Source organism: Balaenoptera ricei, chromosome 10, assembly GCF_028023285.1.
Source record: "Balaenoptera ricei isolate mBalRic1 chromosome 10, mBalRic1.hap2, whole genome shotgun sequence".
Classification (NCBI taxonomy): Eukaryota; Metazoa; Chordata; class Mammalia; order Artiodactyla; family Balaenopteridae; genus Balaenoptera; species Balaenoptera ricei.
This window is the reverse complement of record NC_082648.1, coordinates 101,951,493-101,979,194: the sequence shown is the minus strand read 5'-3', so window position 1 is coordinate 101,979,194 and position 27,702 is coordinate 101,951,493. Positions and strand designations below refer to the sequence as shown.

The 27,702-nt window shown below is 54.5% G+C and overlaps 1 protein-coding gene across 2 annotated transcripts in view; it reads right to left on the bottom strand.

Annotated features, from left to right (window-relative positions):
* PRR5 (proline rich 5) overlaps positions 1 to 7,237 on the bottom strand; it is a 51,894-nt gene extending 44,657 nt beyond the window's left edge. Inside the window, exon 1 of one of the 2 annotated variants that reach the window (XM_059937132.1) lies at positions 7,191 to 7,237. The gene's annotated coding sequence lies outside the window, so the exon portion shown is untranslated. Of the gene's footprint in view, positions 1 to 171; positions 268 to 7,190 lie in introns of those variants that run through there. The other variant, XM_059937136.1, reaches the window with a different exon arrangement.
* Between the last annotated feature and the right edge of the window lie 20,465 nt (positions 7,238 to 27,702).

The following is a 27,702-nucleotide window of genomic DNA, read 5'->3' as shown; positions in this document are numbered from 1 at the left end:
TTCGGGGCGGGCAGAACCCCCAGCCCCTGACCCCGGACTAGAGCAGAGTCCAGCACCTCGGCGGAGGGGTCAGACAGCTGCTCGGCCACTGACAGCATGAGACTGGACCCGTCGCGCCCCTGCTCCGAGCCTCGGTGTCTCCGTCGCTAAACGGAGGTGCTGAGGACCTACCTTGCTGGGTGGGTGCAGTGAGGACTAAGGAGCTGGGACCCCGCAGGGGTGGGTGCGGGGGAGATCCCGTCCCTCTGGCCTCCTCTGCCTATGACCTTGGCCGCCGAATGAGCTCTGAAACGCTCAGCACTAACCAAGCTGGATGCCCTGGCCCTGCGTGCAGCCGAATGGCTTACATATTATGAGGCATCCACGTGGCCAAAGGGCAGCGGGGCTGAGGAAGGCGCGGGCAGGTGGCTCACCGGGCTCGCGCGTGACTCAGCGGGACTCGTCGAGGCTGCAGGTCTGGGGTGGGAGCTGCCCCCAGCTGTACGCTGTGCAGGGAAGCCCGGCTGCCGGCATCTCTGATGAATATTTTATCACTGCTCACAGAGCAGGCAGGCCCCAGGAAGGTGCCTGCAGCCTCTGATTCCACAGAGCACCCCTTCCTGCCCCGACAGAAGGAAGTGGCTGGGTGGGGTGCCGGTGGGGTCAGGAGCCCAGACAGCTAGCTCATTCCTGCCCTGCTGTCACTTCAGGTCAGCTCAGCCCAGCAAATGCCCCTGAGCCTCAGCCCCAATCTGCCTTGCACTGTGCTGGGTGCTGGGCTCCACTCTGCCCTGGACAGCTCCCAGGCTCCTTTGCACTGCCCCCAGAACACCAGCACTCTGCACCTTGGCCTGGTCAGACACCCCTTCCTGTTGGCCCAGAGCACTGCCACCTCCTCCAGGAAGTATTCCTGGCTTTTTTCTTCCCACTGTGTGACCTTGGGCAGGCCCATCACACTCTCTGAGCCTGTTTCTAAAATGGGGCTGGTGGTCCCCACTCATGGGGGACCAGATGAGACTGTATAAACAAAGTATCTCCCAGCTCCTTGCCCACATGGACTCATTCTTTTTGGAGGGACCTGAACATTTGGAACCAAATCGATAAATATTATAGAGCATGTCTAGGGGTGGGACACAGGAATGTATAGAGCCTGGCTCCTGCTTGCAGGGCTCCACAATTTAACTGTGGAGATAGGACCTAAATAATAATACTAATAGTAATAATAATAATAACAGCAACAGTAATAACAGCTACCACATTTCAAGCCCCCACTACTGCCAGATAATTGACATCACATCCCCTTGTCTACTCCTCCCAGCAGCCCTGTGATGTGAGGTTCCAACCCTCCTTTCATAGCACGGCAGGAACCTGAGACTCAGAGAGGGGCAGGACCCTGCCTGAGGTCACACAGCTTGGCGGGGCTGACCAGCTGTCCTGCTGGACCTCTGGGGTGTGCCCTCGGGGTCAACACCTGCTTTTCACATCATTGTCCATGTGGGGGCTCCACTGAGACGGAGATGGTCCAAGTCAAATGATGAAGATACACAGGATACGGTGCAGCCAGTAAAAAATCGTCACTGCTCTTTAGGAGCTACTGGACTATTGAGGGAACAGGGGAAATGCTAGTAGTATTACAGTAAGTGAAAAGGAACAGGATACGGAACTGCGTGTGGTGTGATGACATCCTGTGAAAATAGTTCTACATCAAGATGTATTGATTCAAAAAAGACTGGAAATGATACACAAAATGATAATGTTCAGAGGCTGAGGTTACGGTGAAATCGGAGCCTATTTTGCAGACTTTGTACCACATGGCTATGTTGGTTTTATAATTTAAAATTTTCCTTAGAGATAGGATTGGGGGACTTCCCTGGTGGCGCAGTGGTTAAGAATCCGCCAGCCGGGGCTTCCCTAGTGGCGCAGTGGTTGAGAGTCTGCCTGCCAATGCAGGGGACACGGGTTCGAGCCCTGGTCTGGGAAGATCCCACATGCTGCGGAGCGACTAGGCCCGTGAGCCACAATTGCTGAGCCTGCGCGTCTGGAGCCTGTGCTCCGCAGCAAGAGAGGCCGCGATAGTGAGAGGCCCACGCACCGTGATGAAGAGTGGCCCCTGCTTGCCGCAACTAGAGAAAGCTCTCGCACAAAAACGAAGACCCAACACAGCCATAAATAAATAAATAAATAAATAAATAAAATTAAAAAAAAAAAGAATCCGCCTGCCAATTCAGGGGACACGGTTCGAGCCCTGGTCCGGGAAGATCCTACATGCCGCGGAGCAACTAAGGCCGTGCGCCACAGCTAGAGCCTGTGAGCCACAACTACTGAAGCCTGTGCACCTAGAGCCCGTGCTCCGCAACAAGGGAGGCCACCGCAAGGAGAATCCCGCGCACCGCAACGAAGAGTTGCCCCGGCTCGCTGCAACTAGAGAAAGCCCGCGTGCAGCAAGGAAGACACAACGCAGCCAAAAATAAAAATAAATAAAATAAATAAATTTAAAAAAAAAAGAAGTAGGATTGGTCCACCACAAGGATTTATTGAGCACCTAGTGTCTGCCCTCCCTTGCTGAGAGTTTTCTCCTCTCTCAGCCTCAGATTTAGTCAGTGGGAGGAATGAGATGGACACCAATGTAAGTAACGAAGAGCTTGAGGCCACCCTCCCCATCTCTCCATGGTTGGGCCTGTCAGCAGCTCAAACCCAGCACAGCCAAAGCCAGGCTCAGGATGTTCTCCCACATTAAGTCAACTGTACCAGGGATCACCACCGCCACCTACTCAAGTCCTAGACTAACAATCACAGGGGCTCACGAGGTAGTGAGCTCCCTGTCATGGGAATAACCAAGCAAGGAGCGTCATGTCTCTCCACCAAGACGTGGCCTCAATGGCTGTCTTTCAGTCCATCTTAATTAGACCCAAAGTCTTACCAGCTGTGTGACACTGGACAAGATACTGACCTCTCTGTGCCTTGCCCTCCTCATCTGTACAATGGGATCATACAATGACCTCGTAACGCCTCAGAGGGTTAACAGAGAGAAAATATGTAAGATGCCTTCCAGGTACCTCTCCAGGACTATTATTATTTCACAGCTTTGCCTACCCACTTGTGGGAGCTAAGTGGGACAGAAATAAAAATTCCTATTTCACAGATTTGAAAACTGAAGCACAGAGAGTAACCCCCCTCAGACTCAAAGGGGTGTAAGTGACTCCAAGCGGATTGTTTTTGCTGGAGAAACTGCTTTGGCAACACAAAGAAGGCCTTTAGCCAGCCCAGCTGATGGCACAGAAAGCAAAACCTTAAGAACCTTCCAGAAAATGAGCAGGACTTCTGCTGGGGTCAGAGGAGCCCACGGTGGCAGCTCCTGACAGTGAGGCATCTTGGTGACATTCCCTCACCTTAAGGCATGTAGCATCGTGGAAAGTGGACGCGCACACCTCATGCCAGAGACCCTGGGGTTTGAGCCCCAGCCCTGCTCCTTGCTGCTCTGTGTCTCTGGGCAGCCCTTGGCCTCTCCAAGGCTCAGTTTGCCCATCTGTTAACTGGGCATGGCCGCGATCACCTTCTGGGCTGCTGGGAAGAGTAAGTGGGACGGTGCCTGGGGAAGACTTCACACAGGGCTTGGCACACAGTAGGTGCTCAGGGAATGGCTGTCCCCTGCTTCCTTTCAGAGGTAAACCCAGGCTTTGGAGTCAGAACCGAGGAGAGCAATACTCCCCGCTGCAATGAACTACATAGATTTTCCTGAAAATCTTTTCAGAAAGGAGCTGGCCCTGGCCCCTCCCCACTTGCGCCTGGGTGTAGTACGTGGTAATGCAGTAGCAAATGTCACCTCTGTCCTCTCTGCTCTCCCTAGAGGGTACAGATGGGCGCCAGCATCACCTGAAGGCTTCCTTGTGCACCAAGGGGTCCTGTACATGGCTTCACCCACAGTCATCACGTGACCCCACAAGTGGGTTTCCAACAACAACATTAACACTAATACTGATAGGAACTCCAGGGCCGGTGCCAGGCCAGCCTGACTGCAAGCCACTGTCACTGCAAGACCACACGTCACTGCACGACCACTCTACCACACCAACACAGGGCACTGTCCTTCTGGAAACCTTCCATGAGGCCACGTTGTCCTCACAAGTACCCTACGTGGTAGGTGCTACGATAATCAGCACGTCATAGATGAAGAAACCGAGGTGCACAGAGACGTTTGGTGACTTGCCAACATCACACAGCTGGTGAGAGGTGGGGCTGAGATTCGAACCCAAATAGCCTGGCTCCAGAACCCAGGTCTTAATCACCTAAGTGCGTTTTCCAATCCACTCTATACAAATGAGAGCACTGAAGCTCAGCAGGTGGACCTGACTCTGGGGTCTCCAGCCTTTGCGGCCCCTCCCTGGCCCCTGGTGGCTCCCCTTCCAGGTCACCCAGAGCCCAGGGTCTGAGGTCAGAGCCAAGTCCTCTAAGGCAGCGGCACCCGGGCTGCTCCCCTGAGACATCTGGATTCCTGAGTCACTAGAATTCTGCTCACACAGAGTTTCAAAGTCCCTGTGCCTCTAGGTGCTCCCCCACTGAGGTTCGATTTTGAGACATAAAAGAGGGATGTGGTTAAAAGAAAAAAAAAGAAGGTTATACCGTCACCAGGAAGTCACCTCCTTGTCTCACTCTCCCACGTCTTCATCACAGCCCATGGTCCTAATTCATACCTCCCGACTCTTAACTCTGGTCCTCCTCAGCAGCCGTACCCCTGAGGGCCACCCTGGGCTATGGGGTGAGCCCCGCAGCAGGACGTCCTGACTCCGCTTTTGACCTGGAGGACCACTGACAGCACGTCTGACCCAATAGCTCCCCATCCAGGTTGCTTCTGTGGCCTCCCCCTTTCTGCGTGGGTCTCTCTGCCTCCCTGGGGACGCTTGCCATCCTCCAGGCCTGAAGAAGGCCTGGGGGAACGAGTGAGTGAGAGAGTGAATGAATGAATGAATGAATGACTTTTCCCGTTCCTCTCTGGGCGTCGCGAGAGCTCTGCTCGCCTTACAGATGTCCCAGAAGATGATTTTGTTCACGTCCATGAACGTCCACAATTTGGGGAACCTGGTGAGGGTCCAGGGCTTTCGCCTTCCTTCTCCCATCCCGGCCTCTCCAGAATCTGCCGGGAGTCGCCCGGGGACAAGGGTGTTGTCTCCCAGTGCCTGCCTTGAGCAAGAGAGCTGGCACTGGCACGCAGCCGGATGCCATAAAATGCCGCCTGAGGCTGCGAGGCAATTCCGCGTGGCCATCCTCAGGCCTTTTAAGCCACCCATTAGAAACAAAAAATCCATCAGCTAACAAATGTTTCTGCACAGACCACTTTCCCTGCTGATGAGAAATTAAGTTCACGTGACTGTCCCCATCACCAGACAGTTAAAACAGCCGAGACACACGGAGTGCCAGCCACTCTCACAACGGGTACCCACCCCCACGGCCAGTTTGCGGTGAGCTTGTGATATGTCGGGCGTTGTGCCTCTTTGGATCCTGACTACCCACAAGGAGCTCGTAATATTAAGATTCGCAGTTTTCAGATAAGGAAACTGAGGCCCAGAGAAGCAGTGACTTGCCCAGGGCCACACAGCCAGTCAGTGGTGTATGCTGACCCAGGTGCTAGCCCAGGTCAGCTTGATTCTATAGCCCTCACCCACCCCTTACCGCCATTTAAACAAATGGCTCAGAATCCCAGACCGTTTGGCAGGAAAGACCCTAGGGAGGCCCTAATCTCCTCTGACTGACGGGGACTTGGGCTCAGAGAGGGGAAGTGGCTTGCCCAGGGACACAGCAAGGCCATGCCCCCAGGATGGACTCCTCTTGGGTCCGCTCCACTGCCTGCCAGCCAGAGGGAGCTAATATGACCTTGTCCGATCACCAAATGACACCACCCAGCGGCACTCACACTTGAATGTGCACCAGAAGGGGGGAGTGGTAAGATGCAGATTCCTGGTGCCCCATCAGAGGTCAGGATAGGAGCCCAGGAATCCGCATTTTATCAAGCCCTGTCATTAAAGAGGACAGTCTGGTGGTCCCAGGCTCTTCTCCCAGAGCCCCCAGCTTACCCCTCCAGGGAGGGTCTTGGGTTGGGCCTGGTGCGGCAGGTCTGAGAGGCCACAGAGAGCTCGCCCTCCCCCTCCAGATGCAGCCCAGCGACCGGCCTTTGGGATCCCTGGGAACTCAGGCACAGCCACGCTCTTGCCAAGAGCATCGCTAATCACCTGGACACGCTGGGTTCTCACAGCAGCTGCACACAGCTCTCAGGGCTGCCCCGAGCCACGGATGGGGAAATGGAGCTCGCCCTCAGGAAGTGGCCTGGCTGAGCAGGGCTGAGACCACACCCTGTGACCTTCGGGCCAGGGACCCTCCCCCAGCCCAGCAAGTTCTCCCCTACCTTGGCTCCATCGGAGAAAATCTTAGAAAGCGTCAGGCGCTGCTCATGTGAACGGGGTCTCGTGCATGATGAGATTTTGCCAGAGGCCCAGACCCTGGACGGGGCAGACCTGCCCCATGTGCCACCTCTCAAGGGATGGGAGGGGGCTCACCAGGTTGAGGGCACGAACCTCTACAGGCTCCGCCTCTGCCCTCAGATGTGCCTGATGCCCCAAACGCACCCGCACAGGTCTGCAGGGCCAGCTCCCTGCAGGAAGGTGGCGGGCGGCCCAGGCCAGAGGCCAGAGGGGTGGGGCCGCACGCCGAGCCAGGACAGGGCTCAGAAAGGAGGTGTCTCCCTTCTGACCATCTTTGTTTGCTCTATTCAGGGGGGGCCAGTGGAAAGACAGGGGGGAGCTGCGATGGGGAGGGGCAGTGTCGGGGGTGGGGGAAGATCAGGAAACAAGGCAGCTGGAGAAGCGGCCGGACGGACACGCAGAGACCCACCCACGGAGACAGACAGAAACTCAGAGACAGAGAAGAGAAGGGGGGGCAGGGGGGGCGTGGGCGAGAAAGAGACTGCGAGAGAGGATGCGCTCCGGAGGTCCCAGGAGACGGGGGTGGGAGAGGCTGGACCCCCAACCAAGGGGAAGGCCCGACCCCCGCCCAACCCATGTCCCCGCACTCGGCGGGGACACGCGCGCGCGCGCGCGCGCACACACGCCACTCCGCCGGCGCCGCCCGGGCCCCCGCCCTCCGAGGGGCGCGCGTGCCGCCCCCTGCCCACCCGGACCCCTCCCCCGGTGGGGCCTCCGGGACCCGTCCCCGCCACTCACCTCGGTCCCCGCGCCACCTCCGCCGCCGCTGCCACCGCGCAGAGCCGGAGCCCGGGGCCGGGGGAGGGGGCCGCGGAGGCCCCGCCCCGCCCCGCCCCCCGGGCCCGCGTAGGGCGCCCGACGCGGTCGGAGCCACCGGACTCCTGGGCTGCTGGAGACGCACGGCAGGCAGCCACCTGGGTCGCGGGTACGCCCACCCGCCGGGGCCCGCCCGAGCTGGGAGCCGGGGGCCGGAGGGGTCCTCCCGGGATCCCCCCACCCGGGTGCACTGCGCAGGCTGTGGGCGGTGCCCGCCGGGGAAGGGGGTGTCCCCGGCCACCCTGGCGGCCCAGATCGGCTCTCTGGCCAGCAACGCATTCCTCCGCGACCCTCTAACGCCCACGGAGCGCCCCTTCCCCAAGCCCCAGCCTGTGGGGGTCGCCGGTAGCGGGGAGGAAAAATCAGACCCTCAGATTCAGTCCCTGCCCTGGGGCTTGGGGTCTTGAGGGAGGCCGAGGGGTCAGGGATGGGACAAACAAACGCTTCCAGCATCTAAATATCCCAGGGCCGTGGCTGTCAAAGGGTGGCCCGACTGCTCCGTGGGCAACACCCTGGAACTTGGTAGGATGGGAATTTTCGGGCCTCACCCCAGACCTACAGAAACTGGGGATGGGGCCTAGGAATCTGGGTTTTAACAAGCCCTCCTGGTGATTCCCAAGCTCCCGTGAAGTTTGAGAAGTTCTGCTCTGGTGGAAATAGCCCACACCCCAGGCCCCACACCCATAGTAGGATGTAAATTCCCTGAAGGTGGGTATTTGTCCCTTTTCTTCCCCCAGAGGGTCCCCAGTGGTTAAGACAGTGTTTGTCTGTTGAAAGAACACATGGATGAATGGCCCCATCGTGAGCAGCGCTGGTCACTTTTCACTTGTGGCATCCCCTGACCCCCAGATCCATCTGCCGCTGGCTCTGCGCCGACCCTGGTGGGCTGCATCCCCCACTGGTACCTGGTTGGGTCTGGCCAATGGGGGCAACAGCTGGAGATCAGAGGGAGAGAGGATGGGGCATTTCCTCCCACTGCCATGTGCTGTACACTGACGCTGTCGGTGCCCCTGAAGCCGAATCCAGCCTCTGTCCCCTGGCACCGAATTAAATCTCAGAGACAGAATTTTCGGTGAAGTAGAAAAGAACAGCTTTATTGCTTTGCCAGGCAAAGGGGGCCAAGCGGGCTCCTGCCCTCAAAACTGTGTGTCCCACCTTGGAGAGGGTAGTGAGAAGTTTTATAGTAATGGTTCAAAGAGGGCCCCCCACCTGTCATGCAGGAGACCAGGGTTCGATTCCCCGACAGGGAGCCAAAGGGAAGGGATGGGAGACAAGAGAGAAACGGTCAAGAAAAACAATAGGGCAGCCTTGGGGCAAGGTCCTGCGTCCCCATCAACGTATACACATAACAATATATTTGAGCTTTTGCGGATACTGAAACCTCCTCTAGGCGGGAAAAGTGAACAATTGACCAAGGTATGCTGCCCACAAGCACGTAGACCCCAGACCAGTTGGAACCTGAAGGTTGATGATGCCGACTCCTACTTACCTCACCACCAACCAATCAGAAGAATGTCCACAAGCTGATCACACCCTCTTTGAACCATTACTATAAAACTTCTCACTACCCTCTCCAAGTTGGGACACACAATTTTGAGGGCGTTAGCCCGCTGTGGCCCCCTTTGCCTGGCAGAGCAATAAAGCTGTTCTTTTCTACTTCACCCAAAACTCTGTCTCTGAGATTTAATTCAGTGTCCGGGGACAGAGGCTGGATGTGGCTTCACCTCTCTATGACCACAGCTCCTGCCGGGAGGCCCTCTGTGACTCTAGCTGCCACCAGCTTCTGCTGGAAGCATCATCTCCTCTGCTAGTTCCTCCAGCCCCAGGGATGGTAGCACCTTCCCGCCATTGCCAGTCTCTGGGTGCTCCTGAACCTGCCCGCACCTCTGTAAGCAGTCCCTTTGGTCACGTGCCTTATTTGGACCACCTGGGGTAAATTCTATCTTCTGCTGGGACCGTGACTGAAACAGATATGATTTTTGCCACTTTACAGAATTGGAAACTGAGGCATGGAGAGGTTATAAAACATGCCCAGCCAGAGATCTTAATAGACACCTCACCAAAGAAGATATACAAATGGCAAATAAGCATATGAAAAGATACCTTACATCTAATGTTATTGGGGAGATGCAAATTAAAACAACATTGTGATACTATTATACACCTATTAGAATGGCCAAAATCCAGAACACTGACATCACCAAATGCTGGCGAGGATGTGGAGCAACAGGAACTCTCCTTCACGGCAGGCGGGAATGCAGAATGGTGCAGCCACTTTGGAAGACAGTTTAGCAGTTTCTTACAAAACTAAACATACTCTTATCATATGTACGATCCAGCAATCACTCTCCTTGGTATTTACCCAAGGGAGTTGAAACTTATTTCCATGCAAAACCTGCATACAAATATTTATAGCAGCTTTACTCATAATTGCCAAAAGTTGGAAGCAACAAAGTTGTCCCTCAGTAAGTGAGTGGAAAAACTGTGGTATAGCCATACAATGGAATATTATTCAGTGCCATACAATGGAATATTATTCAGTGCTAAAGAGAAGTGAGCTATTAAGCCATCAAGACAGAGGAAAGTAAATGCATGTTACTAAGTGAAAGAAGCCAATCTGAAAAGGCTACACATTGTATGATTCCAACTCCATGACATTTTGGAAAAGGCAAAACCATGGGGTCAGTAAGATCAGAGGTTGCCAAGGGTTGGGGTGGGGGAAGGGAGGGATGAATAGGTGGAGACAGGGGATTTTTAGGGTAGTGAAACTTCTCTATGATATTGTAATAGTAGATACATGTCATTATGCATTAATCCAAACCCATAGAATGTCCAACACCAAGAGTGAACCCTAATGTCGACTATGGACTTTGGGTGACAGTGTGTCAGCGTAGGTTCACCAATTGTAACAAATGTGCCACGAGGCATCTGATATTGATAGTGGAGGAGGCTATGCATTGTAGTGGGGGGAGGGTGTATATGGGAAATTTCTGTACCTCCCTCTTAAGTTTGCTGGAAACCTAAAACCCTTCCAAAAAAATAAAGTCTTAAAAAAATGTCCAGGACCACGCAGTGAGGAATGACAGAGCCAGTGTCCCAACCCAAGACCCCTGGTTTAAAGTCTATATCTGGCTTTTGAGGGATTTTGAGCTCTTCTCCTCTGAAGGGCCCAGGACTGTGGGGTAAACATGAAGGGGATGTGGGTGATGCAGAGGCAACTGAACCCCCAGAGCCCCATCCACCTCCTCCAAGCAACCGGGTGAGAACTGAGTGTGTCCCCGGGCCTGGCAGGAAACCCCAGCATGCACATGTGTCACCTCCGAGCTGCTCTGCGGGTCACGAGAGACTGTGGGAAACCGTGGGAGGTTCAGGTGAGGCCCCAGCCCCGCCATGGCAGCCAACTTTCTATTTCCTTCCCTGCGCCCTGGTGGAGGCCAGCCCCACTGTGTGCCAGGACCGTTCCAGCGCGGAAGGGCACAGGCTCTGCAGCTAGCAGACCAAGGCTGAGTCCCTTGTCGAGTGACCCATCCATTCTGAGCCTCAACCTCCTTGTCCCTACAGTGGGGATGGTCATACCTGCCAATTTCACAAGTTTGTTCTTTTATTTATTTATTCATTGGTTGAGTCACTGAACATTATTTAGTGAGCTTTTGCTCATTGCCCGGCATGTAAGAAAAGCGCTTTGCAAATCTAAAGCCCTGGGCAAAGATTAGTTCTCTGATGGGTGAGTCTGGCTATTTCCAACACTGCCCCTGTGGATCTGGGGTCCCTTCTGGGATCTCCTACACCCCACTTGGCCAAGAGGGGCTCTGGTGCCCTTGCGGGATGGGGTAATAGCGCAAAGATTCCGAGGGCTCGCTGAGCCTCTTCTCCATGGGGAAGACCCTTGGAGACACCTACCCAGTGACTGCCCACAGGGAGACGGAGGCCAGCAATGTGCAGTGACTTGCCCCAGGTCACCCTGTGTGCCAGGCTTGTAATGGCCCCCCAAAGATGTCCACGTCCTAAGCCGCGGAGCCTGTGGGTATTACCTTTCATGGCAAAAGGAACTTTTGATTAGATGAGATTAAGGATCTTCAGATGGGGACACGATTCTGGGTTACCAAGTGGGTCCGATGTCATCCCAAGGCTCCTTATGAGAAGGATGCAGGAGTGAGAATAGGGTGACATGGCAACAGAAACAGAGAAAGAAACTGGAAGGTGCTGCGCCTATGGCTTTGAAGATGGAGAAAGGGGCCACAAGTCACGGGATGCAGGCAGCCTCTAAAAGCTAGAAGAGCAACGAGATAAATTCTGCCCTAGAGGCTCCAGAAGGAATGAGGCCTGGCTGACTTCTGGCCTCCAGAACTATAAGAGAATAAATGTGTGTTGTTTTAAGCCTGTATGTTTGTGGCCATTTGTTAGACGAGCCATAGGAGGCTAGTACGCCCCGCGAGGCCAGGGCTGGAAGCCGGGTCTCCTGCAGCTGGGCCTCGCTCTGTGCCTGGCCTGGATCCCCGTTCCATGGCCTTCCATCCAGGGGCTCCCAGGCTGTGACACTGGCCGGGTGCTTCAGGATTGATTTTCCTCTGATGGGGTGCTTAAAATGTCAACAAGAGTATTATATACATAAAATAACTTAAGTACTAATGGAAAAAACAAAACCCCACCAGTGCCCCCGGTTTTGAAGCCCGTGTGTCCACACCCACACCCACCCAGGGCAAACGCCCCTCACTCCTCCCAGAGGTACTGACTCACCTTGCATTTTAGCTTCTCAAACTTGACCTTTTGTCTGGGGTCTTGCGTTTGATGGCGTTGCGGGAGCACGCGGACGCTCCTGTCCCCCGGGTAGACGCCTGTTCACTAAGGAGCTGGCGTGGCCGAGCAGCCTTGATAAACAGGAGTAACTGTTGGGGTCCCTTCCTTACCTCCTCCTCCTCTTCCCTGGAATGGAAAGTCTTCGAAAGCAGGGAGCCTGGCCTTCAACGCTGGGTCCCTAGGGTGCATTGCAGGGCTTGGCCCATCATAGGTGCTCAGTGAACGGCAAATGATGGATGTACCTTGCAGAGCGCGGGGCAGAGTCGGCACCCAAGAGATGTTTTGGTAAATGCATGCCTCACCTGGGCCCTACATCTGGGCATCACACCTGTGTACCAGGCACAGGCTGGCAAGTAGGAAGGACCCAGACTCAGTCAGGCCTGAGGACCTCACACTCTTCTCCCCAGCCCAGGCTTCACCCTTGACTGTGTCTCTCTTAGAAGGTTCCAGACTCTTCCTTTGGACTCTGGAAGTGCCAGCTCCACCCCAGGGGTCATGGTCCGAATGGAACCCACCCTGACAAGCTTGTATCAAGAGGCTATTTCCTAGTGACCGAACCTTGAGCCTCTCATCTTGGGAATGTCCAGCCCTGCCTCTTGGCCTGTCTACCCAGGGTCCCTGGGGCTTCCAGGCGGCTGCTACACTGCCTGGCAGTCCCTTTGCCTGGTCACCAAGCCCTACAGGAGACCCAGGGGCCCTGGGAGACATCAGGGCAGAGCTTGGCCCCTCTGCCTCACCTGCACCCGAGCCCTCGCACCCCAGCACGAGGTGCCTTCGGGAATCTTCCTGAACATTTAAGGGGCCTTGCTCCACACAGCCCTCCCCCTTCCCTGGGGAGCCCTCCCTCTCCAGAACAAACAGTGTGTGCTCCCGTGGAACATAAACACTTGCACTGAACACCAGACAAAGCTGATCAAAAACGAGGCTGCTGGCCTGGTAACCACCGAACACAGGCGGCAGCGTGAACATCCACCGGGCCACGACATGACCAAACCTCCCCCTTCCCGGCTACAGGAGTGACGCCTCATGCCAGGCTCCCCTCCCTGCAGACAAGGTTTCCTAAGATCCCTGATCACAGAATCACCCGCCCTTCCCGAGAGCACCCAACCCAGGGCAAAGCCGCCTCCTCAGGCCCGCCTGTCACCCAGCACACTCCCAGCGCCCTGAAGTCCTTTGTAACACCCTCTTACAAGCACCCAAGGTTCTCGGGTACGCCCTCCCTCTAGGCAACAAGCGAGGCACCCACGCTGTTTTCCCACAGGGCTGCTCCTGGCCGTCCTGGCAGGGAGGGCTTTGGCAATGGAGACCCTCTCCCTGGGCCACCAAGAGACAGCACCCTCCTTCAGACCCTCAGACCGAGAGGGACAGGGCAGGACGAGATGTGAGAGGTGGAGCCGGGCCGGTGCTGGTGCCAGCTGGTCAGCAGACCATCTGCCCCTGATATCCTCGTGATGACAGGGCCAGGCTGGGGGAGGTGACCCAGCTCGGGCAGTGGGTAGCCTTGCCAGGCTGGCTGGGGGCTGGGGGCTCTGGCAGAGAGCTGCGGCCTCCTGACCCCCACCTGCTGATTCTGGCTCCAGCACTAGAGTCATCTGCGCCCCACTGAAAGCCAGGGGTCCCTCTGCCTTCAGTGCTGGCCTGGCCTGCTGGCCCACGGTCACAGGGGCCGAGTCTGGTTCAATTCAAGGAGTGTTTCCACGTGTCTCATCTGTGCTAGGCTCTGAGTTTGGGCCTAGATGCACACGGGAGCCCTGGGGAGCTCCGAGGTGGAGGCAGGGGAACCAGAGCCGGAAACCTATTCTGCCAGGTGGTGGCCGAGGACTGTAGTACTGGAAGCCCAGAAAGGGTCTTGGGAGCTGGAACTGGAGGTACCCCCCGCGCCCCCTCCTGGGAGTTGAGTGGAAGCTCCCCCCCCGCCCCCGCCCCCTCCGCCAAGGGCAGAACCAGGCTCGGGACTCTGGGACCAATGCGCGTCCCGCAGGCTGCCACCTGGAACATCGCACAGGCCTGGTGCCTGCATGTGGCGGTCTAGGGCTCAGGTCCAGGTGCTGAGCCAAGGCAGGGGTGCCTGAGAGGGTGGGCTCGGAGGACCCAGCCTGCCAGCCCTGTGGGCCAGATTCCTCCTCCAGAGACCCGCTCGCTCACCCCTCCCTCTGGGAACAGCTCTGACCACACAATTGACACTCCCTCCCCTGGCGGGGATAACTTGCCGATGAAAGGGTCTGGGCTGAGGCCTTTCACACACAGCCAGCCGCCAAAACCCCACTCCTCTAATGCACACTCTGAGAAGCTGGCAGCCAGCCCCCTGCGCTCAGCCAAAGCACCCGGGGCCGGCGAGCAGAATTAGTGCAACCCCGCAGTCCCGCCAAGGATCTGTCTTCAGTTGCTGCTTTCGGATTTCCCAAAGAGAACAAGCCTGGCCTCTGCAGGAAACCCAGGCCCAATTTGCCTGGAAATAACTCAGCAGAAACGGCGCCTGCGGCCCTCTCCCCAGGTTCAGTCTTCCTGGGTTCCCCCAACTCAATGCAAGGACCGTACCTCCCTCACTGGGGAGAGGCCTCGGGGGCATTTTGTGGATTCTGCAGGGTTTTCAGTGTGGACCACCATGTTGCTGGCACACAGAGGTGGGCTGTGACCACAGGACAAGCTGGATGGAAGCGGGGACAGTGGACATCCTGTCTCCCTGCTGGTCTTTTGGGAAAAGCCTCAGTCTCCCCGCTTCCCCTGTGATGTTAGCTGTAGGTTTTCTTGCAGTTTCTTTATCCGGTTGGTGAAGTTCTCTCCTATTCCCGCATTGCTGAAAATTAAAAACATCTTTTTAGCATGAATGAGTTTGATCATGTGATTTTTGCATCTATTGAAATCATATGATTTTTAAAATCCTTTATGCTGTGAATTATGTGAATCATTATTTATTTATTTATTTATGGCACGTGGGCTCAGTAGTTGTGGCTCGTGGGCTCTAGAGCGCAGGCTCAGTAGTTGTGGCACACGGGCTTCTCATTGCAGTGGGTTCTCTTGTTGAGGAGCACGATCTCTAGGTGCACGGGCTTCAGTAGTTGTGGCACGTGGGCTCAGTAGTTGTGGCTTGTGGGCTCTAGAGTGCAGACTCAGCAGTTGTGGCGCACGGGCTTAGTTGCTCTGCAGCACGTGGGATCTTCCCGGACCAGGGCTCGAACCCATGTCCCCTGCACTGGCAGGCGGATTCTTAACCACTGCTCCACCAGGGAAGCCCATTGATTTTGTTTTTTGTTTTTTGGCTTTTTAAAATTTATTTATTTATTTATTCTTGGCTGTGTTCCATCATCATTGCTGCGTGCGGGCTTTCTCTGGTTGAGGCGAGCGGGGGCTACTCTTTGTTGCGGTGCGCGGGCTTCTCACTGCAGTGGCTTCTCTTGTTGAGGAGCACGGGCTCTAGGCACACGGGCTTCAGTAGTTGTGGCACTTGGGCTCAGCAGTTGTGGCTCGCGGGCTCTAGAGCACAGGCTCAGTAGTTGTGGCGTACGGGCTTAGCTGCTCCGTGGCATGTGGAATCTTCCCGGACCAGGGCTCGAACCTGTGTACCCTGCACTGGCAGGCGGATTCTTAACCACTTAACCATTGATTTTGAATATTGAACCAACCTTGCATTTCTGGAAAAAAGCCCACTTTGTCACATTCATTATCCTTTGTATATATTGCTAGATTCGATTTGCTAAAATTGTGTTGAGGATTTTGCATATATGTTCATAAGTGATACTGGTATGTAATTTTCTTATAAGGTCCTTGCCAAGTTTTGTTATCAGGATAATTCTAACTTGTTAAAATACTTTTTTAAAAAGTATAAATGAGTGCAAAACCAAAAAGACATCAACAACCTACCAAAAACCCTAAATCAAACCCTAGACAAGAATTGTTTCCTTAAATGAATCTTCCACCCTTTCTGTTGGATATCAGAATACACTTACCTGAAATGCAAAAAATAATCTGTGAGACACAGAGGCATCGTGAGGTGTCCTTTTTCTTTTGCACCTGGGTGTGGACCTGGTGTGGTGTGAGCTCTGGCTGCCGGACCTGGAGTCCAGGGGTTTTTCTGATATGCCCACAGACCACCCTCGGAGCCCCATTTTCTTAGATGCCCATAGTGGATGGGGAGGGGCTTGCGCTTATTCAAGGTGGATAAAAATGCCTGTTTGCAAAACCAGCCAGCGGCACTTCTAATGCTTTCCTCACTTTATTTTAGGTTATTTTATTTAATGTTATTGTATTTTTAACACCTGAGTAGAGGTTTACATATTCTGTTTCTAATTCAAATAATATGCATCTTCTTATTTAGCACTTGAAAGACTTTACGTGGCTTTACGTGGGCAGCGTTTCTCTCCAGGGACCTTCCTTTTCTGCCTCCATTTTTTCCTGGCTCCAGTCTCTGCACCGTCCTCCTGGCCCAGCTCCTGTGCCCAAGCAATGGACACGAGTTCTCCTGGAGAAGGGAGGGGTGAGCCCAGCAGCTTTATTGGGGTGTTCTGTGCCTGGGCTGTCAGAGGCTTTGCACATTCATTGTGCCCATCTGTCTGCTGGCGTGTGTCACTGCAGCTCCTGGCAGCCCCTCTCACACACGCCTGCTTATCTACCAAGAAAGCCCAGGCGGTGTAGTCAAGTCCAGAAGGAGAAGTCAGGAGACTAGTGGGCATCCATTTCTCCTCTGCCAGTCCTCCTCAGCGTGGCCAGGGGCAAGCCACTTGCCTCTCGAGGAGGGGGTCTCCCTGCCTGTGGGATGGGAGGAACATGGGAGAACTGGGTGGAGAGCAAGACCCCAGGCAGAGACTCCCACTGAGCCATCCAGACTCAGCCTGCAGGGGCTGGATGTTGGGGCCCCCCATGTCTTTCCCTGGTGCACAGGAGCTGGAAAAGTAGACTCAGGTGGGAACATCCTCGTAGCCACCAGCAGAAGCCAATTGGGAGAATTTTAAGAGGGCAATGCAGCTTGCGTTCTGGGGCCCCGAGCCCTACCTAGATGGGCAGGGGGCGGGGCTGGCCCCTCCAAGCCAGCCCTGGGAGTCAGGTTTGAAGGCTCAGGGAGCTAAGGAGGGTTAGTGCTGCCATGGTGGGGCTATGGGAACAGCTGCAGGGATCTGAGGCTGCGAGGAGGTTGGGTGAGGCTCCTGCCCAGTCCCCTGCTTGCCTGGGCCTCCCCCTGGGCCACCTCTGCTGGCCTCCCATCCCTAGACAGGAGCCCTGCCTCTGAGCCACGCCCCAACCCCAAGACAGAGTGAGGCCCCTGGATGTGAGGGCCAACACCAGGCTTGGGGCTCTGTCTACCTCAGAGGGCCTCTGGGGGGGAGGGTGGGGACGACAGGACCTCAGAATCCTCTCTGCCAGAGGGCTGAGGGGTTTACCCCAGAGGAGAGGGCAGGACAGCATGGGTCAGATGGAGGAAGCAGGGTGAGCTCAGGGGAGAGGTGTGGTCCTCAAAGTCTGCAGCCCCAGTACCGGGACCTTGTTAGAAATGCAGACTCTTGGGCCTTCCCTGGCGGTCCAGTGGTTAGGGCTCCATGCTTCCACTGCAGGGGGCACAGGTTCGACCCCTGATCGGGGAACTAAGATCCCACATGCCGTGTAGTGCGGCCAAAAAAAAAGAAATGCAGACTCTCAGGCCCCACCCAGCTTTCTGAATCAGAAGTGTCTGGTAGGGCCACAGTCTGGGTGGTAAGGGGTCCTCCCTTCAGGTGATTCCGAGGCACACTTGCAGTTTGAGGTGGTGCATGGAGCTAGATAGGGGGCCCCTGGGTTGAAGGGTAAACGCACGACTCTCATACAAATATTAAATGAACATGCACCAAAGATTGTATTTAGCTCATTAATTAGTGAGGAGACCAGTAAGATGTTACAATCAATTCAGAGGAAAAGCCAAGAGCAGACACATGTGTAGGCAATCAGGAAGGCGGAATTGAATTTGCTAACAGATGCAAAAGTGGCTGCTTCCATGGGGTAGGGGACCCAGTGTCCCTCCACCTGATGAAATTCATTTGCATCTTTATGGATAAGAATCTTGGCATTACTATCAGTTTTTTACAACTTACAGAGTTGTGAACTCGCTCCAAGAAATGAAAGATACAGACGCTTATAGGATTAGCTAATGTGCTTAGAATATACCCAGCCATCTCTTGAAAGGGCATCTAGTGATTCCCTCCCTCCCTTCCTTCTTTCCCACCTCCCACTCCCCCCACCCCGCCCTGCACCACCCCCATTTTACCTGCATGGCTACTTTCAAACTGTAGATCTGCCTCTCTGAGCCTCTGGCTCCTTATGTGCAAAATAGGCAGATGTCACCTTGTCATGGGGATTAATCCAAATCCTGGCTGCAGAGCCTTTGGTGCAGTGTGTCTGGCACCTGGTGAGGGCCCCGAGCGTGTGGGACGAGTGGGTGGGTTGGCTGAGTGGAGCTGGCGGTCCCCCGCACCAGCACAGCCGTCACACACACATACTGTGTTGTACCTGCCAGCCTGGGAAGCAAGACGGATGAGATCCCTGCCTTCCCACCAAAGAGGTGGCCCCTTTTCAATTTTTTAGGTAACATGTTGGCCCGACAGCTCTTAAGACGATGATGGAGATCTTGAGGGAAGGGGTGTGGATAGGAGGGGCTGTGTTACAAATGCAGCTGAGTTTTCCGCCGTCAGACAAGAGACAAGGGGAGGAGATGGTCGAAGGATGCTGCTTGTGAAGAATACGCTTTTTGTCCCCGGCAGCAGGGGCGTGAGCCCTGCCAGACCCATCTGGGCCCCAGCAACGTCCACGTTTCCTGCTCTGCCCAACCTCTCTCTCTTCTGCTCTGACCTCTCTTTGATCAGCGGAAACTGGGCACGAACTCTGGAGGCCGTCCTAGGGCTGCAGTTCGGCAAACTGACTAGCCCTGCTTCTGACTCACTCTTGGCCTTGGGGGAGCCCCTGCCCTTCTCTGAGCTGCCAGCTGAGAGGGCTGGGCCCAGTCTTTCCAGCTTTAAAAAATTTGAAATCCACAGAAGCTTTTCTTCAAACAATCTTCGGTGGAAATCCCATATGTAGCAATGATATGATATAAGCGTTTAAAATTTTTCTTATTAGCTGGTAAAAAACTTCCTTTACAAGGAGGGGGGAAATGCCATGGTGAACAGTTGGGACAGAGGTGAGACCCCCGCCAAGGGCAAGAAAAGGTGGGTGGGTCTTCGGTTCTGATGAGCAAATGCATCACGGGCCTTAGAGACGACCCTCCGTGGGTTCCCCATGGTTCTGTGTGTGTCGTGATCAAGACACCACTGCCCTTTGTTCCTGACCATCTTTTCAAGGCTTTTGGGTAGTGATGTATTTGTTCCCACGGTTCCTGTAATAAATTACCACAAACTGGGTGGATTAAAAACAACAGAAATTTCTTCTTTCAGAGCTCTGGAAGCCAGAAGTCCAAAATCAAGGTGACAGCAGGGCCACATTCCTTCTGAAAGTTCTAGAGAAGAATCCTCCTGGCCCTTTCCAGCTTCTGGTGATGGCTAGCAGTCCTTGGTACTCCTTGGTTTGTGGCAGCATCCCTCCAATTTCTGCCTCCGTCTTCACATGGCTGCCTTCCCTCTGTGTGTCTATGTCCAAACTTCCTTCTTCTTACAAGGACACCAATCATATTGGATTAAGGGCCCACCCTAGTCCAGTATGACCTCATCTTAACTTGATTTCATCTGCAAAGACCCTATTTCCAAATAAGAACAGGTTCACAGTTTCCTGATGGACATGAATTCTGGAAAGATACTATTCAACATAGTGTAAGTGAACAGCCTGGAAAGACAGAGCTCCTTTCTCCCTCCAGAGCGAAGGGCAGGCATGCTTACTGCCTCCCAGGAAAGATTCAGGGTCCCTGAGGTCAGGGTTCCTCTCCTATAACACAACCACTGAGTACGCAGGTGCCATCTGACCCTCTGTGGGGTTCGGAGCTTGGGGGACTGGCCCATGACAATGCTGATATCTGGCTCCTGCTGCTGCCGTGAATCGTAAACCATCCTTTGTTTCTGATCCAGGCATCTCACGTCTTTGCCAGCATCCACGGAACTGTGGCGGCTCACTTGTCAGTTTGCAAGTAGGGTAAATCTCCAACCGTCCCAGTTCCTGACGGGGTGGAACTTCCAGCTGAGTGAATGGCTCAGCATAACACAGAGGAGGGGAGTGTGCAAATCGTGCGGTGAGAATCAAGGAAGAGAGTAGATGATGCAGCAAGGTGAGGGCTGGGAGGAGAAAGAAGGAGAAGAGGATGCCCCTGTGAAGATCTGCCCAGGAGGGCCTGGGGGACCAGGTGCCCAAGGAGGCACCCCCGTAGCTGAGTGGCAGGCAATGCAAAGCCCCTGCTGGCACCCCCCAAGTCTCAGTCAAGCTCTCACTCTCACTAGTGTTAGTGCCGGTGGACAGAGTGGGTTGGGGTGGGGGGGAAGGGAGGGCAGCGAGCCTGAGAAGTGGCTAGAATCTGCTTGCAGGTGGACGTGAGCATAGGGTGAGCCCCCAAAAGCTGGAGGACCTGGGAAGAGCTGGCCTCTGGCTTACATGTGACATGGCCCAGCGGAACTATTTTGCTGTAAGAGGGACCTAAGAACCCCCTGCCTGCTCCCTCCACCTTTGGGACCCCCAGAGCTCCAGGGGGTATTATTTGGACCCAATGGCCTCTGTCTGATTCTGATGTTCTGAGTTTTGAGCAAAAAATCTCCTGGGGACAGGAATGATTGTGGCGCCAGCCCTTGCCCAAAGCCTCCCACTTGCTTCCTTACTGACTCCATATAGCTGTTGTTTGTCCCTGACTGGTTATTGGGTGTGAAGTGCTTTGACAAACATTCAATGCAGAAGATGAAAAACTGATGCCTCACTTTTCTCAGCTGTAGAATGGGGTAACAATCCCCCCAACATGGGCGTTGTGCCGGGGTGCCGGGGTTTCTATAGGGCTGCTGCGTGCTGCAATCTTGGCACCAGTCCTGGCAGGCCCTTCTCGGGCCCCCTCCTCACTGGAGCCCAGCATCATCTCCCCTCTGGGGCTGTGGTCCCGGGATCTGATTTAGCTGCTGGTCAACTCCCAGCCCCCACCCCTGGGCCTGGGTCAGTGAGGGAACAGATGCAATTTAGGAAGGAGGAGAGAAATGGACTGAATATTCTGGTCAAAGTTTGTTGAATACAAGAAAACGTAAAGACATCAGCAACCTAGGCAAACATGTGAAATGCTCTGGCGAAGTCAGTGAAGAGAGAGCCTGGCTCGTGGGCAGGAGGAAGAGCGGCACCTGGTCGGTTCCCCAGGGACCCGCGTCCTCCTGGGACCCAGCACTGGGCAGCCGCTCCGTGAAGATTTCTCAATTGAATGATGGCTGCAAGGGGAGGGCTCCACCCAGCGTTGGGTCAGACAGACCTGGGTCCCTAAGCTGGCTCTGCCCCCAGAGGGCTGTGTGATCTTGAGCAACTCATTTACCTCTGATAAATGGAATACTTCCTGCCTTATCAGTAAACAAAGGATGTCACAGTCATCAGCGATTGTAGCCATCGATTAGGAGCTGGTGAGCCCTGAGGAAACTCAGGAAGGAAGGAATACCTGCCATCTAGCTGCCATCAGACTGCAGCCACTCCTGAAGGTGAGCCCTGAGGAAACTTAGGATGTGAAAACACAGGATACTGGCCCTGGATAGCTGAGGTGCCTATCAAAGGAATGATTTCAGTGAGCCCAGACTCTCCCATCTTCCCATATATGGAAAAGCACTAAATTCCTTAACTTGACATATCTGGTTTTCTTTAATTAACAATAATCTTTTGATGTTCAGACTACCTGCCCTTTGTTGCAAAACTCCTGTATATCCTAGCTCCCCCCTCGCCTCCTCGGAGCAATTCTCTCAGGGTTACTTGAGATGCTTCCTCCCAGGCTTGAAGTCCTAAAAAATTCCCACCGAATAAAACATAACTCTCAACTTTAGGTTGTGAATAATTTTTTAGTTGACACCTCCTTGGTCCTCGGTTTCCTCATCTGTTAAGTGGGGAGAGTAATCCATGCTCTGCAAGTGTTGACATGGTTTTAGATGACAGAGAACTCCTGGCTGCTGCAGCATCAGGCCTGTGGCAGTTGCTCACCCTTTATTGCTGTTTCCGGTGCCTGGGCGGGCTCCTGGGGTCCTCACCTGGTCTATCTAGAGGACTCAGGTGTCTCTGATCTCCGCACACAGTACTGCCCACAGGGGACCCCTTGATACCTTGTTACACAACCCCCCCCATACTTATAGGTGCCTTCCTTGGTTTTCTGGCCCCTGAGCATCTAGGAGCAGCTTGATTGCTTCTAGAGATGGTGGGCTCACTACACTCAGCCGTCGCTTGAGCTCTCATTGTGGGGTTCAGGTTGGAGAAAGAGCTTTCTTGCCCACCTTTCTGGTCCTCCTCTGCTGTCTCAGCTGGACTCTCCACCCAGGGGCTGGGTTCTTGGGGGCTGGAGGCTGGGTGCCTCAGTTTGGAACAGAATTAAGGCAGGAAGATGGATCTAGCACACACGGAAGTCAGTTAGGAAAGAAACCCTGCCAATGGAATTCAGTTAGGGAAGAAACCCTGCCAATTCTTACTCCATTTTCTTTTCTTTCTTTCCTTTTTTTTTTTTTTTTTGGCTGTGCCATGCGGCTTGTGGGATCTTAGTTCCTGGATCAGGGATTGAACCCGGGCCCTCGGCAGTGAAAGCTCAGAGTCCTAACCACCGGACTGCCAGGGAATTCCCTCTTACTCCATTTTCTTTAAAAGCTGGCCTTGGTATTTCTGTGGTGGGCTTGTCTTTTTGTATCCTGCACCCTGTCTCCCTAGAGATCTCCATCTCGTCCTCCAGGACCGGCCACAGGTACACAGCCACTTCTGAGAGGTGCTCGCAGCCTCTGTGCCCGCCAGCTGTCACCTCTTGTGGCCACTGGGTTGGAGCAGGTCAAGAATGGGGCAGTGACTGACCAGCGGGGACCGTCAGGCCCTGGAGCCGGGCTGGGTCTCAGCCACTGTGGTTCCACGTGGCGGCAGAGTCCCCGCCCTGGGTTCTCCCCAGCGGAGGGTGGGCTGCGGAGGTGATCGCAGCCCCACCGCCTCCCAGCTTCCCACAGCTGCTTCCTGCCGGGGCTGCCTGCAGAAACCCAGCCCTCCCCGTCTCCCCCAGGACAGCTGCTGTCACATGTTCTTCTGGCTGACCCTGCCCCAGGGGCTCGGGGGCCCTTGTCGGTGACACCCTGGCCTCCCTGCCGGCCCCATTGGAACATCGGGAAGCCAGAGAGGCTGGTCTTGGGCTCCTGCTGGTGGCTTGGGTCTGACCCTGGGCGAGCCCTGGCCCTCACTGGACATTTATCTGTCTCCGCCAGCAAGGACCTGGGACAAATTCACTCCCCAGCTCACAGAATTCTTACAATGTGACTCTCCCATAAGTGCTCAGAAAATAGATCTTCAACAACAGTCTGAATGTAATTACATGTTCCGGCGCCCATCTCTCCTCCAGAGCCTGACGGTCACTTGGCAAGAGGGCTTTGTCTGGTTTATTTCTCCATCCCCAGCCCCAGGCCAGCCCCACTGCTGAGGACCTGAGGAAACAGGGCCAATGAGTGAGCAGATGAGTGGCTGGGGCCTCCCTGAGCCGGGGCCCCGGCTCTGCAGCCGGGCTGGGGGGAGCTTCTGGAAGCGGGGGTGGGCATCCCCAAAATGGGGCCCTGGACCTCCGAAGTAGGAAGAGGTTCTGAGACCTGCGGATCTTGACAAACCCCATCTGTTCTCAGCCTCCAAGCCGCGTGGCTGGTGGAAGGGACGTGTAATTTAAAAAAGGTTTCTCTTGTTTAAATGGAAACTTCAGCCAGGCAAAGAGAAATAAATAAGAAGTCTAATGAAGACTAATGAAGTCCAGGAGCCCCGTGCGTTTGATCTGCTGCTGTTCTGGGAAGAGGCAAGAGTGGCTTTGGACCAGGGAATGGCGCGTCCCCCCAAAGCGGGCCTGCAAGGGGACAGGCTGCGAGAGGCAATAATGCAGTGGCCTCTCAGCATCTGTGCCCGCCGTGCCCGTGTCCTCCTGTGACCCTCCCAGTGTCCCCATTTACGGGTTAGGGAGCCGCTGCCTAAGGCTGTAGACCTGGATCTGTGGGCTTCTCAAAGCAAGCAGTGTCTGCCTGCAGTCCCCTAACCCCCCGACCCCAGCCAGGCCTGGAGCAGTGATGCCCGGAGCAGACGCCCAGGGCACCAGGAACATCTGCCGAGAGACACACTCTTATCCTTGAGGGTGGTCGGAGGAATGGCTCTCGGGCTGGGGGAGCGCCCTTCCAGGTTCAAGTCGGCAACATCACAGGTGATAACACGTGTGTATGAGGGACGCTGGCAGGGGAAGGGTGGTACCTCTGGGGGGGATGTATTGATAAACGTCTACAAACTTGCTGGAGACCAATTTGGCTGTTTATTTCAGGAAGTGAGCTGACTCAATAATTCCACATCTGGAAACCCATGCTAAGGAAGTATTCCAAAACTTAGGAAAACCTTCCCACTGTTTGTCAGAGCATTATCTGTAGGAGAAGAAAACAGGCGCCATGTCAATGCCCAGCAAAAATGAATCATGAAGTGACTACACATCCTTTCTCTGGAATATGATGCATCCGTTAGAATTAGGTTTACAGTTTTTAAAGACATGGGAAAATGCTTATGCAATCATATTAAATGAAACCCCACCAAGATTCAAAATATCATATGGGATATGGTCAAGAGGGTGCAAAATGCAGAGATGAAGAAAAGACCCCAAAGCCACACATTCTGTTGCTATCAGTGGTGATCTTTGGATCCTGACAATATGGAAAGTTTCTGTTCTTGCTAGTTTTCCAAATTAGCATGTTCCCAACATCTGGTAAGAGATATGTATGATTTTTATTGTGGGAAAACACGTAAGTGCAGTTACCCTGTGGACCAGGAGTGTCCACACCACAGATGAAAAGAACCACCCGTCTTGCATCATATCCAGAGTCACAGAGAAGCAAGTCGTCCACTGCGGTCTGCTGCCAAAGCGCCATAATGAGGATGGAGAGCCACACTCACAGCTGAACATTTAAAAATTGTCTCCCAATTGCTCCCACGCCCAGGATCTGCTGCCATCTCAGGTGCTCCAAGACTCTTCCTCTTTTCCTCCTTAAATCTCCAGCTCCCTGGTCTGAGTCCCTTCTGGGCTTCCCCTGCTGGGTCCGCTCAGTTCAAATCAACCCAACCTCTCTGGCTTCTGCCTCTGTTAGCCAATTTCACAGATTCTGCTGCTGAGGAAGCTTAGAGATCTGGGCGGGGAAGGTGAGCAAATTGCAAACAATTATGATAGCTGTGTGTATTTTGCTTTTAAACCCCGGTCACATGGAATCTTTAAAAACATTTAAGAAAACACTCTGATCCCTAAAAGCCAGCCTTTACAGCGGGTCCTTCTGGGGCCCTCATCTCGTGTCAGATGCTAAGACCTACCCCTGCTCGACCCCACCTTAATCTCAGCCCTTCTTTCCTCACCTACTCCAGGTTTCTAGCACGTGCTGTTCCTTCTGAGGACAACCCTCTCCTCGCTTTCCCTACCGCGCCCCTTCTCCACTTAGCTGGATGCCTCCCTTTTTCCTTCTGGGTTTCACGTGGAAAAGCACCTCCTGTAGGAAGCCCTACCCATCCCCATGGTGGCATCAGCTGTGTTTCCCTCCAGGCCTTGCGGTGAGAAGGAAACCGCAAGGGAACCCAAGCCCACAGCATGGGTTTGCTTGCTCCTTGGACCTTCAGTGTGGGACGAGGTGCCGGGCACATGGTAGGTGCTCAGGAAACATCTGCAGGATGAGCCCTGGCAACACACTGCAGATGAGCTTTGCTGCCACTGATGGATGGACGAGGATGCACCCAGGGATGGAGATGCCTGCAGGGCTCCCTTTGAAGGGGTCCTTGGTTTATGTAGATGAGTGAGTGGGAGTCCAGACGGAGCCACTCATTTTGTGGGACCTCAGTTTGCCTTTCTGTGAAATGGGCACCATGAACCCTGCCTCACCTACAGTCTTCCTCCTGTGTCATCCCTTTACGCTCACACCACTGACACATTCACAACGCTTCTGACACTGTGTGTGGGTGTGGGTGGGTTTTCCCCACACCCAGCATTTCTGTGACTCCACCTGGGTGTCCTACGATTTAACTTGATTCTGACACTACCTGGAGATGGCGTCAGACCCCACAGGTCAAGGGCTCAGCCCCACGAGACTGCCTCCCCTGCACTTCAGATGCCAATCACAAGCAGTCGGTCCCCAGGTTCCCCGCAACCTGTGTCTGACTTGGCTACCAATCTATAAATTGAGGAGTTGCCGTGACCTCCTCCACCTTGGATTTGATCGTTTGCTAGAGCAGCTCACAGAACTCAGGGAAACACGTTTACCAGTTTATTAAAGGATATGATCAAGGATACAGATGAACAGCCAGGTGAAGAGATGCATAGGGCGCCGTCCGGGAGCTTCTGTCCCCTTGGAGTTGGGGTGCATCACCTTCTCGGTATGTGGATGCGTTTGCCCACCTGAACTCCCTACCTTTGGGATTTTATGGGGGCTTCCTCTCTTGGGCATTAGCAATTATCAACTCCTTTTCTAGCCCTTCTCCCCTCTCTGGAGAATGGGGGGTGGACCTGAAAGTTCCAAGCTTCTATTCATGGCTGGTCTTTCTGGTGACCAGCCCCCATCCAGGAGTCCACCCAGAACAAGAGACGCCCCTAGTATTCTTATCACTTAGGAATTTACAGGGGTTTCAGGAGCTCTGTACCAGGAACCGGGGAGCAGAGACGAATGTATATTTTCTATGATCTCACATCTACCTCAGAAGGTAGTGGGGGTCTAGTCTGAGAGTAGAGGTGGGGTGGTTAGGAGCTGATGCAGCCAGAGTACCCTTTGGCTGGATGGGATGTGTGTCTGTGTGGGGAGGCGGGGGGGTACCCACGAGGATCTAGGCAGCTAAGGCCCACTTTGGGGTGTGTCTGTCTTCTCTCCTGCTCGTGACTCTCTGAGTCTGCGCCTTTCCCGGCTCAGCCAGGGCCCTTGGCTCCACTTGGCTCAGAGCAGGGCTGGCCTGTCTGCCCTGAGGGTGCTCCCATGGGACCTGCTCTCACTGCCTGTGCCCGTAGCAGGGGAGGTTTGGCTGGGCTGTGAAATCCAGGGCAGAGTGGCTCTGACTCTTACCCCCCTTAACTTAGCTCATTTGGCCTGACCATCCCCTCCCACCACCTTTGTCCAGCCTGGAGCCACTGGAGCCAGCAGGGAGAGGGAGGATCCAGGAGTGAATGGTGGCCATTCCCTTGTCCCCAAACAGGGTCACTGGATAGACTTTCTAGGCTCTTGAAAACCCATCCACCCACCCATCCATCCATTCACACACCCATCCATCCATCCATTCACACACCCATCCATCCATCCATTCACACACCCATCCATCCATCCATCCATCCATTCACACACCCATCCATCCATCCATTCACACACCCATCCATCCTCCATTCATCCACTCACATATCCATCCATAGTTCACCCATCCACCTATCAGTCTGCCTGTCCACCCAGCCATCCATAATCCCTCTGTCTGTCCATTCATCCGTCCACCCATCACTGCTCCTTGTCTGAAGCCTGCTCTGTGAAGCCCCTGC